At 42.9% G+C, this 6,881-nt stretch overlaps 1 long non-coding RNA gene across 1 annotated transcript; it reads left to right on the top strand.

Moving 5' to 3' along the window:
- The first annotated feature begins 3,884 nt into the window (after positions 1–3,884).
- LOC126992501 (uncharacterized) lies at positions 3,885–6,380 on the top strand. The gene is made up of 3 exons (XR_007746589.1): positions 3,885–4,480; positions 4,620–4,947; positions 5,096–6,380. It is a non-coding gene; the product is annotated as an uncharacterized LOC126992501 (long non-coding RNA).
- Positions 6,381–6,881: the final 501 nt, after the last annotated feature.

Raw genomic sequence — 6,881 nt, 5'->3', positions numbered from 1 at the left:
TACTGCCTTTTAAAGTTTATTCATAACTCTGCTGCAGATGTGTTGGGTCTACCTTTTCCTAGCCACTGTTTCAGAAAGCTAAGGTTTGGCTGAACTGTGTGGTCAGTATTGCCTAGTGTTAAGAATGTCTTACATTTGGGTTGGTTTACTGGTCCACAAAGGATACTCTTGGCTCTTACATAGGTGGCTGTTATTTGGTTTGTATTTATTTATTTTTAGCCAGTTTCTGAGGTTCACAGACATAGTTTAAGATTTGAGAGGTGAAACCTGTCCCCCCCCCCAAAGCCATTGGTTTTGATAGTGCATGATCTCACACACACACACACACACATGTAGGCAAGGAACATTCACAACTATAAAGCTAATCTGAATAAAAATATATATAGAGACAGGATAACACAACACTAACTTTAATTCTACATACTTAAACTAGGTACACACACACACACACACACCAATCTTTCAAACTGTAGTGTAAGTCCTTCTCAGACGTGCTGAGGTGAACGTTATTGCTACAAGTTCTTGGCTTGCCTGGCGGCTGCCTTGTCCAGTGCAAGCAACAGTTCATTGTGACATTATAATATTCTGTTGACAGACCCACTCCGGTGTGGCTGGTAACATTAATAAATTCAGAGGACTTGCCACGGTGATATTATTTGAACTAGTGGTTTCCATCATGCTTCACCAGGGCTGTGTTGTTGGTTGGTCTAAATTCATAACTTGCTGGTCAAGTGATTTCTATACACCAAGGTCTATCAGGGTGGTGTGGGGCTTCAAGAAAATTCAAATTTGATAACTTGATTGGCAAAAACAGACTCCAAACATTAAACTTCTTTTACAACTTTCAAAGACATTTTCTGAGGGGATAGACAGCCATGAAACAGCTGTAGCAGCAGCAGCAGCAGCAAGACCAACCCGACAACTATAAAAATGTACATTTTAATTATCACAAATTTCAAATTTGAACTGGTCATTGTTCTCAAGTGAAAACAATGAAGCAAGCTGTTATTTAACTTCACTTCAGAGATGTTAATTCATATAATCAAAGTAACATCATTTATTTCCTTTGTAGATGTGGCGGTGGTTGTGGCGGTGGTTGTGGCGGCAGCGTAGGAAGCAGACCAAAGACAAAAAAAGCGTGAATGGTGAGGGTGTGAAAGGCGGCTGACGGTGAAGGAAGAGACGGAGGTGTTTGGAGTGAGACGAGTGAGAGGCCTTCCAGTAAGTGTTGAGGTGTGTGCAGCGAGTGGAAGTGTTCATCTGGACATTGAACATTTGTGCTGTGTGGTGTATAAGGTGAGAGTTGGAATTAGGAATGCATGATTTTTTTTTCCTTCAGGTGTAATGGAAACTACTGATCATATCTTGGAATAAAAGTTCTCAGTAAGGCGGTTGTGTGCGGCGGGGCAGAGGTTGCTGTATCCTTTGTATGGTGCTGGTGGATGAGCTGCTCTGAGGCAGTCAACTTTTAGTGATATAATTGTGTAATTTTTTTTATTTATACGAATGAAGGAAGGCACAGGCCCTGAAATAAAATCAGAAAAGTAAATTCCTTGCTGTGTTGATCCACAAAGGTGTTTGGTGACTCTCCAGGTACAAAGACAAGCCTTGAAAGTGCTCTAAGGGTGGAGTTACATTGGTTCAGAGTCTTGGGTCCATATTATTAACCCCTCCACTGTGGATTTCCTACCAGAAGACATCACCAAGCTACAGGAGAGGAACAAAAAGTGGCTGTTTCAATTCAGTGAAGAATAATGTAAAGTCATGCACCTTGGGAGGGGATATCCACTTAATCCAGCATACCAATACCACATGGGAAACACTCCACTATCCACCACAGAGGCAGAGAATGACCTGGGTGTATATGTTACCAGGCTACCAGTGAAGGCCAAATCCGTGCCAATTGCAGCGGATGGGTTAAATGTACCAAGCTCTCTCTATCATTATTTCCCAAGGCACAGAGAAGGGTAACTAGGTTCTCAAGGGTTCTTTCTCCATTCAAGGCACAGAGGATATGTAAAACTATCACTGGGATCACAAAACAGTCAATGGGAATCTCAGCAACTATCACAAGAGGCTTTTCAAACAGGTAAACTGAGGGGTTGATATGTTTAACCGTGTAGCAGCGACGGGCCAAATTTGTGGCTTTACCGTGTAGCAGCGACGGGCCAAATTTGTGGCTTTACCGTGTAGCAGCGATGGGGCAAATTTGTGGCTTTACCGTGTAGCAGCGATGGGGCAAATTTGTGGCTTTACCGTGTAGCAGCGACGGGCCAAATTTGTGGCTTTACCGTGTAGCAGCGATGGGCCAAATTTGTGGCTTTACCGTGTACCAGCGACGGGCCAAATTTGTGGCTTTTTACCGTAGCAGCGATGGGGTAGCAGCGATAAGCAATTTGTGGCTTTACCGTGTAGCAGCGATGGGCCAAATTTGTGGCTTTACCGTGTACCAGCGACGGGCCAAATTTGTGCCATGATATAAACCCCCCAAAATAGATGATGCATAAACTGATCACAAATGCTTTGCTATATATTATGAAATGGTTTGTGGGAGTGATGATTTTTTCTCATTTTTCTCGCTTAGAGGGACCATTAAGAAACATGGTCCCCGCTGCTACCGGGTTGATAATACAAGCTTTGGTATCCGAGCCAGGTCCTCATTGGTCTGTCTGGCATTTGGTAACATTATCATTGTGACAAGTAGCACTCACTCACGGCCTTGAACAAACTGCTTACTCTCAGCGGCGTGACCTTTAGAAGACTGACACCTCTGCATCTTCAATTCATGGAGCGAACTTAACCATTCTCAGAAAAATGTCACGGCTGACTTTTAAAACTAGTTGAAGCAGAAGACACAGAAGAGAGGGGAGAATGAGCCTGAGGTCTGGTGGAAGGGGATATATTTAGTGTGTCCAAAAGGCAGCGTTGCGGATTAAGTTAATGTTGCTACAGAAATAGGAGGAAGAGGATGGTGGAGTGGGGATGTGGTTAAGTGTAGCTACAGAAATAGGAGGAAGAGGATGGTGGAGTGGGGATGTGGTTAAGTGTAGCTACAGAAATACGAGGAAGTGGATGGTGGAGTGGGGATGTAGTTAAGTGTAGCTACAGAAATAAGAGGAAGTGGATGGTGAAGTGGGGATGTAGTTAAGTGTAGCTACAGAAATACGAGGAAGTGGATGGTGGAGTGGGGATGTAGTTAAGTGTAGTTACAGAAATACAAGGAAGTGGATGGTGGAGTGGGGATGTAGTTAAGTGTACCTACAGAAATACAAGGAAGTGGGTGGTGAAGTGGGGATGTAGTTAAGTGTAGCTACAGAAATACAAGGAAGTGGATGGTGGAGTGGGGATGTAGTTAAGTGTAGCTACAGAAATACAAGGAAGTGGATGGTGGAGTGGGGATGTAGTTAAGTGTAGCTACAGAAATACAAGGAAGTGGATGGTGGAGTGGGGATGTAGTTAAGTGTAGCTACAGAAATACAAGGAAGTGGATGGTGGAGTGGGGATGTAGTTAAGTGTACCTACAGAAATAAGAGGAATTGGATTGAGGAGTGGGGATGTAGTTAAGTGTACCTACAGAAATAAGAGGAAGTGGATGGTGAAGTGGTGTACTACAGAAATAAGAGGAATTGGATTGAGGAGTGGGGATGTAGTTAAGTGTACCTACAGAAATACGAGGAAGTGGATGGTGAAGTGGGGATGTAGTTAAGTGTAGCTACAGAATTAGGATGCTGTAAAATGTGAGGGATTGAAAACATGTGTGACCAGTGTAGCAAACTTGACCCAGGCACCTGTATGGGGGGGAGACCGCTTGGAGAAGGAACAAGAAGCAGAAGTAGAAGAGATAGAAGAAGAGGTAGTTCATGATCCCAAGAGAGACAATGAAGAAGAAGTAGAAGAAGTAGAAAAGGAAAGAAGAAGAAGAGATGGAGGTGTGTTGATGCTGATACAGACTTAAGAAACAGCAATGAAAAGAAAGCCAGACGTTGAGGATTCCGAGAGTGACAATGAAGAAGAAGAAGAAGTTGAAGAGAAGAAGAAGTAGAAGTAGAAAAAGGAAGAAGAAGAAGAGATGGAGGTATGTTGACGCTGATACAGACTTAAGAAACAGCAATGAAATGAAAGCCAGGCGTTGATGATTCCGAGAGTGACAATGAAGAAGAAGTAGAAGTAGAAGAGAAGAAGTAGAAGAAGTAGAAAAGGAAAGAAGAAGAAGAGATGGAGGTATGTTGATGCTGATACAGACTTAAGAAACAGCAATGAAATGAAAGCCAGGCATTCATGATCCCAAGAGTGACAATGAAGAAGAAGTAGAAGTAGAAGAGACAGAAGAAGAGGTAGAAAAAGAAAAAAGAAGAGATGGAGGTGTGTTGATGCTGATACAGACTTAAGAAACAGCAATGAAAAGAAAGCCAGACGTTGAGGATTCCGAGAGTGACAATGAAGAAGAAGTAGAAGTAGAAGAGAAGAAATAGAAGAAGAGGTAGAAGAAGTAGAAAAGGAAAGAAGAAGAGATGGAGGTGTGTTGATGCTGTTAGACTTAAGAAACAGCAATGAGATGAAAGCCAGAAATTCATGATCCCGAGAGTGACAATGAAGAAGAAGTAGAAGTCGAAGAAGAGGTAGAAGAAGTAGAAAAGGAAAGAAGAAGAAGAGATGGAGGTGTGTTGATGCTGTTAGACTTAAGAAACAGCAATGAAATGAAAGCCAGAAGTTCATGATCCCGAGAGTGACAATGAAGAAGAAGTAGAAGTAGAAGAGAAGAAGTAGAAGAAGTAGAAAAGGAAAGAAGAAGAAGAGATGGAGGTATGTTGATGCTGATAGACTTAAGAAACAGCAATGAAATGAAAGCCAGGCATTCATGATCCCAAGGGTGACAATGAAGAAGAAGTAGAAGTAGAAGAGAAGAAGTAGAAGAAGTAGAAAAGGAAAGAAGAAGAAGAGATGGAGGTATGTTGATGCTGTTAGACTTAAGAAACAGCAATGAAATGAAAGCCAGAAGTTCATGATCCCGAGTGACAATGAAGAAGAAGTAGAAGAGAAGAAATAGAAGAAGTAGAAGTAGAAGAAGAAAAAGAAAGAAGAAGAAGAGATGGAGGTATGTTGATGCTGATAGACTTAAGAAACAGCAATGAAATGAAAGCCAGAAGTTCATGATCCCAAGAGAGACAATGAGAGATGCTTGCAAGGTGAGATGAGTGAAAAGAGGGGGTCAGTCTGGTTCTAATGAGTGGTTCTTCAGGTTCATGGTACAGAGGAAAGGTCAAACTAGCAATAGGGTCATAAAACTACTCCCGGAAATGCCTACAACTCCTATGAAAGCCTTGTCAAATATGTGTTCTTGGGCGGCGAAGTGTTTTGTAATATGACCCAAAATCTCACATTCCCACACTTTCAGCTCACAACAACACTTCCAAATGCCACAAAGGAGATAAGACCCATATAATTAAACCCTTCGGAACCTTAGTGCTATTTGAAAAGGCTCTCGTGGAAGCTGTCAGGATTTCCAAGGGTGGTTTCATGACCCTGGTGGTAGTTTTGCAAGGCTTCCGCGCTGTGAACGGGGAAAATCACTCTTGGCAAACTGACCTATATCCTCTCTGGCCTTAACCCGGTAGCTGTGGGGATCATGTTTCTTAATGGTCCCTCTAACCGAGAAAAATGAGAAGAAAATCATCACTCATGCAAACCATTTCAGAATATATATCAACGCATTTGTGATCAGTTTATGCATCATCTATTTTGGGGGGTTTATATCATGGCAAAATTTTATGTCCCGCTGCTACACGGTAAAGCCACAAATTTGGCCCGTCGCTGCTACCGGGTTAAAGAATAGTCATAAGAATCTAAAGCGTTTGATATTAGCTAAGTCTGGTTCTCATAAGAGTTCTTTCACATTCACATTGCAGAAGCCTTGTCAAACTATCACCAGGCTCATAACACTACCCCCATGGAAACACTACTAACACAACCTCTATAAGTCTCTCACAACAAATACTTTAAAGGCTTCATATTAAGTCACGTTCTGAAGAGTTATGTTACATTCACACTGCAGAAGCCTTGTCAAACTATCACCAGGCTCATAACACCACCCATGGAAACACTACTAACACAATCTCACTAAAAGTCTCTCATACCAAATACTTTAAAGGCTACATATTAAGTCACGTTCTCAAGAGAGTTACGTTACATCCACATTGCAAAAGCCTTGTCAAACTATCACCAGGTTCATAAAACTACCCCCATGGAAACACTACTAACACAACCTCCATGGAAGCCTCGTCGAATGTGGGTGTGTGACTCTCGAAATGGTTGTGAATATGGACCCAAGACTTTGCAGGGAAGGTTTTACATGGGTGGTTATGGCGAGGGAAGGACTTATACGGCATTATAAGGTTGATACCCCCTCTCCTCTCCCTCCTCTCTCTCCTCTCCCTTCCCTTTTTCCCTTTCTCTCTACTATCTACTTTCTATCTCTCGCACCCCTCTTTCTCCTTCCTCTCTCTTCTTTCTTCTTCTTCCTCACCTCCCTTCTTTTCCTTCCTATCCTTCTCTCTCTCTTTCAACTTCCTTTTCCTTCTCCTTTTTCCTTCCCTCACCTCTCCTCCTTTCCTCTCCTCTCCCTTCCCTCCTCTTCTCCCTTCCCTCCTTCCTTCCTCTTTCCCTTCTTCCATCCTTCCTTCCTCACCTCCCTTCATCTCCTTCCTTTTCCTCCCCTTCTTCATCTCCTTCCTCACCCTCCCTTCATCTCCTTCCTATCCCTCCCCTCTTTCACCTTCCCTAACCTCCCTCTTCCTTCCTTTCCTCCTCCATCTCCATCTCCTCTCCTCCTCCATCTCCTTCCTCTCTCTTCCTTTCCTTCCTCTCCTTCCTTCCCTCCTCCC

The sequence above is a fragment of the Eriocheir sinensis genome, unplaced genomic scaffold (assembly GCF_024679095.1).
Source record: "Eriocheir sinensis breed Jianghai 21 unplaced genomic scaffold, ASM2467909v1 Scaffold483, whole genome shotgun sequence".
Lineage (NCBI taxonomy): Eukaryota > Metazoa > Arthropoda > Malacostraca > Decapoda > Varunidae > Eriocheir > Eriocheir sinensis.
This window is presented reverse-complemented; position numbering and strand designations above follow the sequence as displayed.